Source organism: Ixodes scapularis, unplaced genomic scaffold (assembly GCF_016920785.2).
Source record: "Ixodes scapularis isolate PalLabHiFi unplaced genomic scaffold, ASM1692078v2 PGA_scaffold2__306_contigs__length_199485367, whole genome shotgun sequence".
Classification (NCBI taxonomy): domain Eukaryota; kingdom Metazoa; phylum Arthropoda; class Arachnida; order Ixodida; family Ixodidae; genus Ixodes; species Ixodes scapularis.
Genome location: NW_024609857.1, coordinates 198032446 through 198038522, shown reverse-complemented (window position 1 = coordinate 198038522; position 6077 = coordinate 198032446). Strand labels below are relative to the sequence as shown.

Genomic DNA, 6077 nt, shown 5'->3' with positions numbered 1-6077 from the left:
GGTCGAATGAGGCTTATGGATTCCATACGAGCACTGCATGAACACTTGACTTGGGTTCGTGACAATAAGTGCCTCGGCAAACATTTGGGCAGCTCATGACTAATCTCTGCACACGAATGGCCAAAATTAAACATTGTTTACAGCTCAGCACATGCTGCACATGTTGCCATCCCCAGCCTATGGCTATACACAGTTCTCACGTGACGTCATTCTAGTCACCATTCCCAGGTACTAAGCGTCCCATTAATGTAGTGGAAGGTAGGTCAAATCTGCACCCCGTGATTGGCGCGGCCCTACTAGAATAAAACGTCATCATCTCACCTACCAATCGTGTGTGTCCTGTGTCCTGTGATGTCGAGATCGCTCTAGCGCTCTTATCAGTTGCCCTTGGGACTCGCGATGAGTTGGCCGCGTGCCGTTCGTTCGGTGATGTGCACACTTTCTAAGTGCTGACAAAGTCGCGATTGCAGCGAGTTAGCGCAGTTGAGTGCGCTTCTTAAGGAGCACCGGTGTGCTGTGCAGAAGCGACACTTACAGAGAAAACACCGTCATCGTGCGTATTTCGCAGGCACTGCGATTGTGCATTGAGTGGAAGGCACACCTCCAGAGAAGAAGAGGTCACGCGCGTGTGCGACGAATTCAGGAAAACATTGTAATGTAGCGTAATGATTGTTCATGTTCCTGGTCAATATGAGTGCTTACCTCAAGGCCAAAAAAAAAAAAACTGGCTTTTACCATGAATATGTGTTACTCTACAATTGAGGTCCCGTCAAGCAGTGTGCATCATTGCGCATCATTTCTTTAGTCTAAGATTTAAAACGAATATTTGGGTATAGCAAGAGGACTGACAAATCTCTCATCTACTTACAATCTCTATGTAGGGCTTGATTTATTTGAAGCGAGAGTCATTCAGTAATTTAGATCAGAATTAACTGAGCCTTGGCAGTGGGTAGGCAGATACTTGAGAATAACCTAAATGAAACCAGCTAGATTTTCCTTTACAAAGTATAATCATTGCTCACATGCTGAGTTTGTGCACTAGAAAGCTATCTCTACAGGAAAAAGGCTGTTGACAAGGAGAACTAAATGACAAGCTTCATTTGTTGCTTCGATTAGCAACTGCAGAATTTACGCACATCCTTGAGAACGTGAACAAAACATACTCAAAATTACTCTTGTCTAACCTCATTTCAGTGGATTACTGTGTGCCCCTTGATATTAGGTGTTTTAGGTATGATAGTCTTTATATCATATCTAAAATGACTTTTTATTCATACTCGTTCACACTCATCCATCACTCAAATACTATAATGTTTTGAAAAATGTGTACTAAGGTAAGAGTGCTAAGCTAAGTTAGCATGTAGCTTAGCTTGTTTGTAGCTAGCTAAGCTAGTTACACACGACTGGAAGCTAACTTAGGTTAGCTTCCATTAAGCTAAGCTACCTTCCGCCATCTTGACATCAACACTGTCAAGATGGCGGAAGCTGAGCGCAATGGCAGTATCAGAAAGGCTTAGCAAGTATTCAATATGCGATTCGAAATTATTCGACCCTAGTCACTATTAGCTTCTTATTCGCTTGAAACATAAAATTCGTTATTCGCACGTGCCTGCTTAAGGGGAAACTAAAGCGGTTTTGTACCTTTAAAAAACACTTGCATCATCTTCATATGGCCTCCAGTATCACGAATATTAAAATTATTTGTCAATTTGAGGCCCGGAGTAGCCATCAAAGCATTTTGACCATAGCGCTGAAGCCCCGCCCTCCCGAGGTGTAAGAAGCTAGGAGGAAATTTCTGAGAGACAGCAGCGTCGCAACAAGGATCCTCGGAATCTCTGCAGCTATTGCAAGCTTATTTGAGTGGTCGACAAATTGTGTGCGATTCACCTCATGCTCACGATTTTCACTCGCCTGTTTGTTTTGACGTAAGTTTAGTACACCTATAAACTTTCATAAAAGATTTAGCGGATGTTGGTCAGGCGTGAAAGATTGGAGTGGGAACTAGGCGTCTGTAGCAGATGACGCACCATTTCACGAGAAAAAAAAAAACGCTGCATTGGGCAAGGCTGGTCACATGTGCCGGAACACTGCACGAGAGATGGTGCTTGAGCTTCGGTGGCCAGGTGAAAGTTCTTGACGTGACATCATGCCGAGTGAATTTTTTAAATATTTCTTTGCGTTGGGTGATACTTCTTGAGCAAATAGTGCATATTCAAATTTGCAGGATACAAATACGGAAGAATTTACCTCTAACTCATTTTTTTTTGGAGAACCTCTTTAGCTTCCCTTAAAGTGTTTTCAACAAAATCAGTCAGTGGTTCACAAATCGGAGTCAGTGACACTTTTAGCAACGCACAGCTACCAAAGTAACCATGGAGTGTACTTTACTTCAGTGCTGGGATTCATCACCTTTGCTCATCAAGTGGAACTGCCAACTTTAAGAGAGTGGCAAAAACTCGTAAAAAACCAGCAAAAACCATTCGTATGGACAACAATAATGGAAGTTAGCAGCCTTTTCTTCGTTTAGTGCCCATGCTGTTCTTTTATTGACTGAGGGGGAAGTTTCAAATCATTGATTCCTTCAGTCGAGTTTACCAAACATTGCATACGCTTGATGATCTAAAGCAGTTCTGTGTTTGTAGGTGAGCACTGCCCTACGGGTCCTCAGTCACTCCACGGCCACTGCCCTGCGCTTTCTGGTGGAGAATCATGGCTGGAGCACCAACTTCCTCACCACGGCTTGGTTCTTGGAACAGGTCAACAAATGGTTTGATCTTATGAGCAGCAGGCACCCAGTCCTTGCGATCAGCAGGCAAAATAAGGCCTGCTACAAGAACACCCTTGACTTTCTGGTCAAATTTAAGGATCTTTTTCTCCACCTCACTATTGGGGATGGGGCGTTCAAGCCAGTGCAGGCGGAAGTAATCCTCTCTACCAAGTCCATTCTAGACCTGCAGCAAAGTCTCATTGAGGGACATTCTTTTTCATTTGTGCTCACATCCAGATTCACGCAGGACTGCCATGAAAACTTGTTTTCGGTAATGCGACAGGGCAACCATATCCCAACTTCTTGGAGTTTAAGATGACCTTGAAAATCATCACACACTCGCAGTACCTGAAGGCGTCCAAGGCAGGGTCCTACGAACTGGACGATGCCTCCTTTTACCTGGCTGACCTCGCAGACTTGGATGTACAACCTGCTGTGCTCACCGACATTTTTCTTGAGGAGGTAGAACTCGCCATGTCACAACCTGAGGAGAATAGCTTTGACTATTACGCGGGTATGTGGTACGAAGAGTTGTAAAACATAATGCTACATGTGACACGTGTGCTGCAGCTGTTCAAGTCCCCATGGCACCTGCAAATAGCCTCCTCAGGCTAAAGAGTTATGTCCCTGACGCTCTGACCTGCCCCTCTGAAGCTGCACGCGCCCTCTTCACAATTTGTGAAAGTGTCTTTCGCAGCCTCATTGCGGATTTGATGCATGCACGGGGCATCCTGGACGGCCTATCGGTGAGGATGGCTGCAGAGAGCCAATGTGTTCAGCTGCCCGACCGCCATGAAATCAAAATGAAGCTCATCAGGCGATTCTGCCATGCACGGCTGCAACTGTTCCTGCGGGAAAAAAGTCGCGAGTTGGCGGCTGGGGCAGCTGAACGCAGGGACTTCGGCAGTCGATGGCAGGACCTCGGAAAACTAATTAGTGTTTTAGATTGCCTTAGTTGATGAAACTGTTGTCCCGTTCTCATTTTGTTTTTACTTTGCTTTCTTCTTTGTGTTAAGGGCAGCTTTCATTTTTTGCGTTCCTTGTTTACCGAGGTACTTCTGAATTTTTTTTACTCTTGCAACGGTTGTTTGTGCGAGGCCCTTTTTCTTGTGATCTCCATATAAGCCTACGTGAAGCCTCTGCATTTTTTTTTATGCTTGCTACACATGTTTGTGGGAAGTTTCTTGTGCTGTGCTTGTAAGCATCTGTACTTTTTTTATGCTTGCTACGGGTCTGTGAGAAGCCCATTTTTTTGTGCTCTGCCTGAGGCCTCTGAATTTTTTTTACACTTGCTATGGGTCTTTGCAGAACGCGTTTTTTCTTAGGCTCTGCCTGTAAACCTGTGTGACGCCTCTGAATTTTTTTTACGCTTACTAGAGATGTTTGTGGGAAGCTCTTTTTCTTATGCTCTATGTGCAAGCCTGCATGAAGCCTCTGGATTTTTTTCATGCTTGCTTCAGATGTTTGTGGGAACCCTTTCTTTTTCTTGTGCTCTGCGTGTAAGTTTGCGTGAAGCATCTAAATTTTTTTCACACTTTCTTCAGCTCTTTGTGGGAAGCTTGCTTTTTCTTATGCTCTGCATGTAAGCCTGAGTGAGGTCCCAGAATATCCTTTTACTTTTACGCTTGCTTCAGATGTTTGTAGGAAGCTTTTCTTTTTATTGTGCTCTGTGCGTATGGCTGCATGAAGCCTCTGAATTTTTTTACGCTTGCTACGGTTCTTTGTGGGGAGCAATTTTTCTTCTGCTCTACGTGTAGGCCTATGTGAAGCTTTCGCTGCCATGCAATCTTGCTCTTCTGTATCATGTTTTTTTTTTCTTGTCCTCCTCCTTGTGCTGTGCACTGCTTATGTTTCACTCATCCCTTTTTGCTTCATGTGGATGTTTGTAGCCTACACTTTCCTTCCTGGTGTCTTGCATGAAAGCCTATGCAGAGACTTCCTGCCCATGTTAGCTTGTCTTTTCCCCTGTCATTCTTCTGTTCACTTTCCTCGTATCATTCGCACACCTCGAAATATGCACTCTCTCTGTATCCTCAAGTTTTTCACTTCTGCACTTGTTTAAGACATTTGCAAGCCATCCCTTTACTTCATGAGCTTTCCATGTGAGCCTTCACCGTGCAGCACCTTTGCGCTTCTGGGAGCCTATACTTTGCCTCCGACCCTTTTGGTTTATCCACTTGCCTATTTTAATTTTGCAGTTTCTGTGTTTTTTCTTGCAGAGGCACGAGACCCGTGTCCCCTCCATGGTCATCGGTTGCAGCTTTTGGGTCTGTCTCATTTTATTTCATTGTAGTTGCAGACTTAATTATTGTCAGGTATCTGTGTGTTAGTTCGTTTGCAGTAGACCTAACTGCCGCCATTTCCTTTCCGTGAGTTAGTTTTTGTCGGACGCTCGTACTCAGTGTAACAGGTGCAAGGGCTGGGTTTTGTTGCTGTGTCCAGGATGTTGCAAGGAGACTGCTGGCCAATGGACTTCTTCCAAAACCGATGCGCCCCATTGCGGCGAAATACCATGCAGTGCATTCTGGGAACTAGTTGGCCACTCAGTTTCGGTTTCGACTGAGCAGATTCATCTCATGCTATCACGCTGCGACCGAACGCACTGCTTGCGTTTTCGATTATCTGACTTTTTTACGAATGTACAATATACTCATTCTTGAGCGATACAAAACGAAGGCCGGGGCACTTTTTTTGGTACCCGAAACACCGGATATTTGAGTGCGTATGCAAACGTAGTAAGACGTGGCTTAGTTACCTTAACGAGTGCATCTTTGAGTTCAATTTCAATAATCCCGTCTAGTACCAGTGAAGTAGAACTGAAATTTGTTCACCTGGAGCCTTTTACCTATTTTGTTTGCCAAACGTCCGCTTCTTGTTACTTCATTGGGCAAAAAGCAAGCCGCATTCTCACAGGAGTATCAAAGTTGAGCCCAGCGTTGACGCGCAAACTTTTAAGGAAACGCAATAAATTCGACCTCACTACTGCGCCAAAGTTACTATGATGTCTTCCTCGTGTCATCATATATCTCCCACTCAAATTTTATGCTGATAGAAGATTAAGTTTTCGCAAACGCGGAGATGGGCTAGCTACAACGGAGGCCCTAACAAGCGTCCCCTACTCCTCGCTAAGCCTTTTTGGACGGGCTTTTACTGACGCCCAAGATCTATGCCTGAACGGTGTGTCCGAAATTATCGCGGCATACTCAGGCAGGAAGAAAGCTAACACATGACAAATATTATGGCCATTAGCAACCGTCAAATGCACTTTGAATAATTTCGTTCGTTTGGCGCACCGCATAGGGGTTCATAC

At 44.6% G+C, this 6077-nt stretch overlaps 1 long non-coding RNA gene across 1 annotated transcript; it reads left to right on the top strand.

Annotated features, from left to right (window-relative positions):
- Positions 1-1651: 1651 nt before the first annotated feature.
- LOC120838846 lies at positions 1652-5000 on the top strand. The gene is made up of 4 exons (XR_005715185.3): positions 1652-1925; positions 2643-2756; positions 3113-3229; positions 4987-5000. It is a non-coding gene; the product is annotated as an uncharacterized LOC120838846 (long non-coding RNA).
- Positions 5001-6077: the final 1077 nt, after the last annotated feature.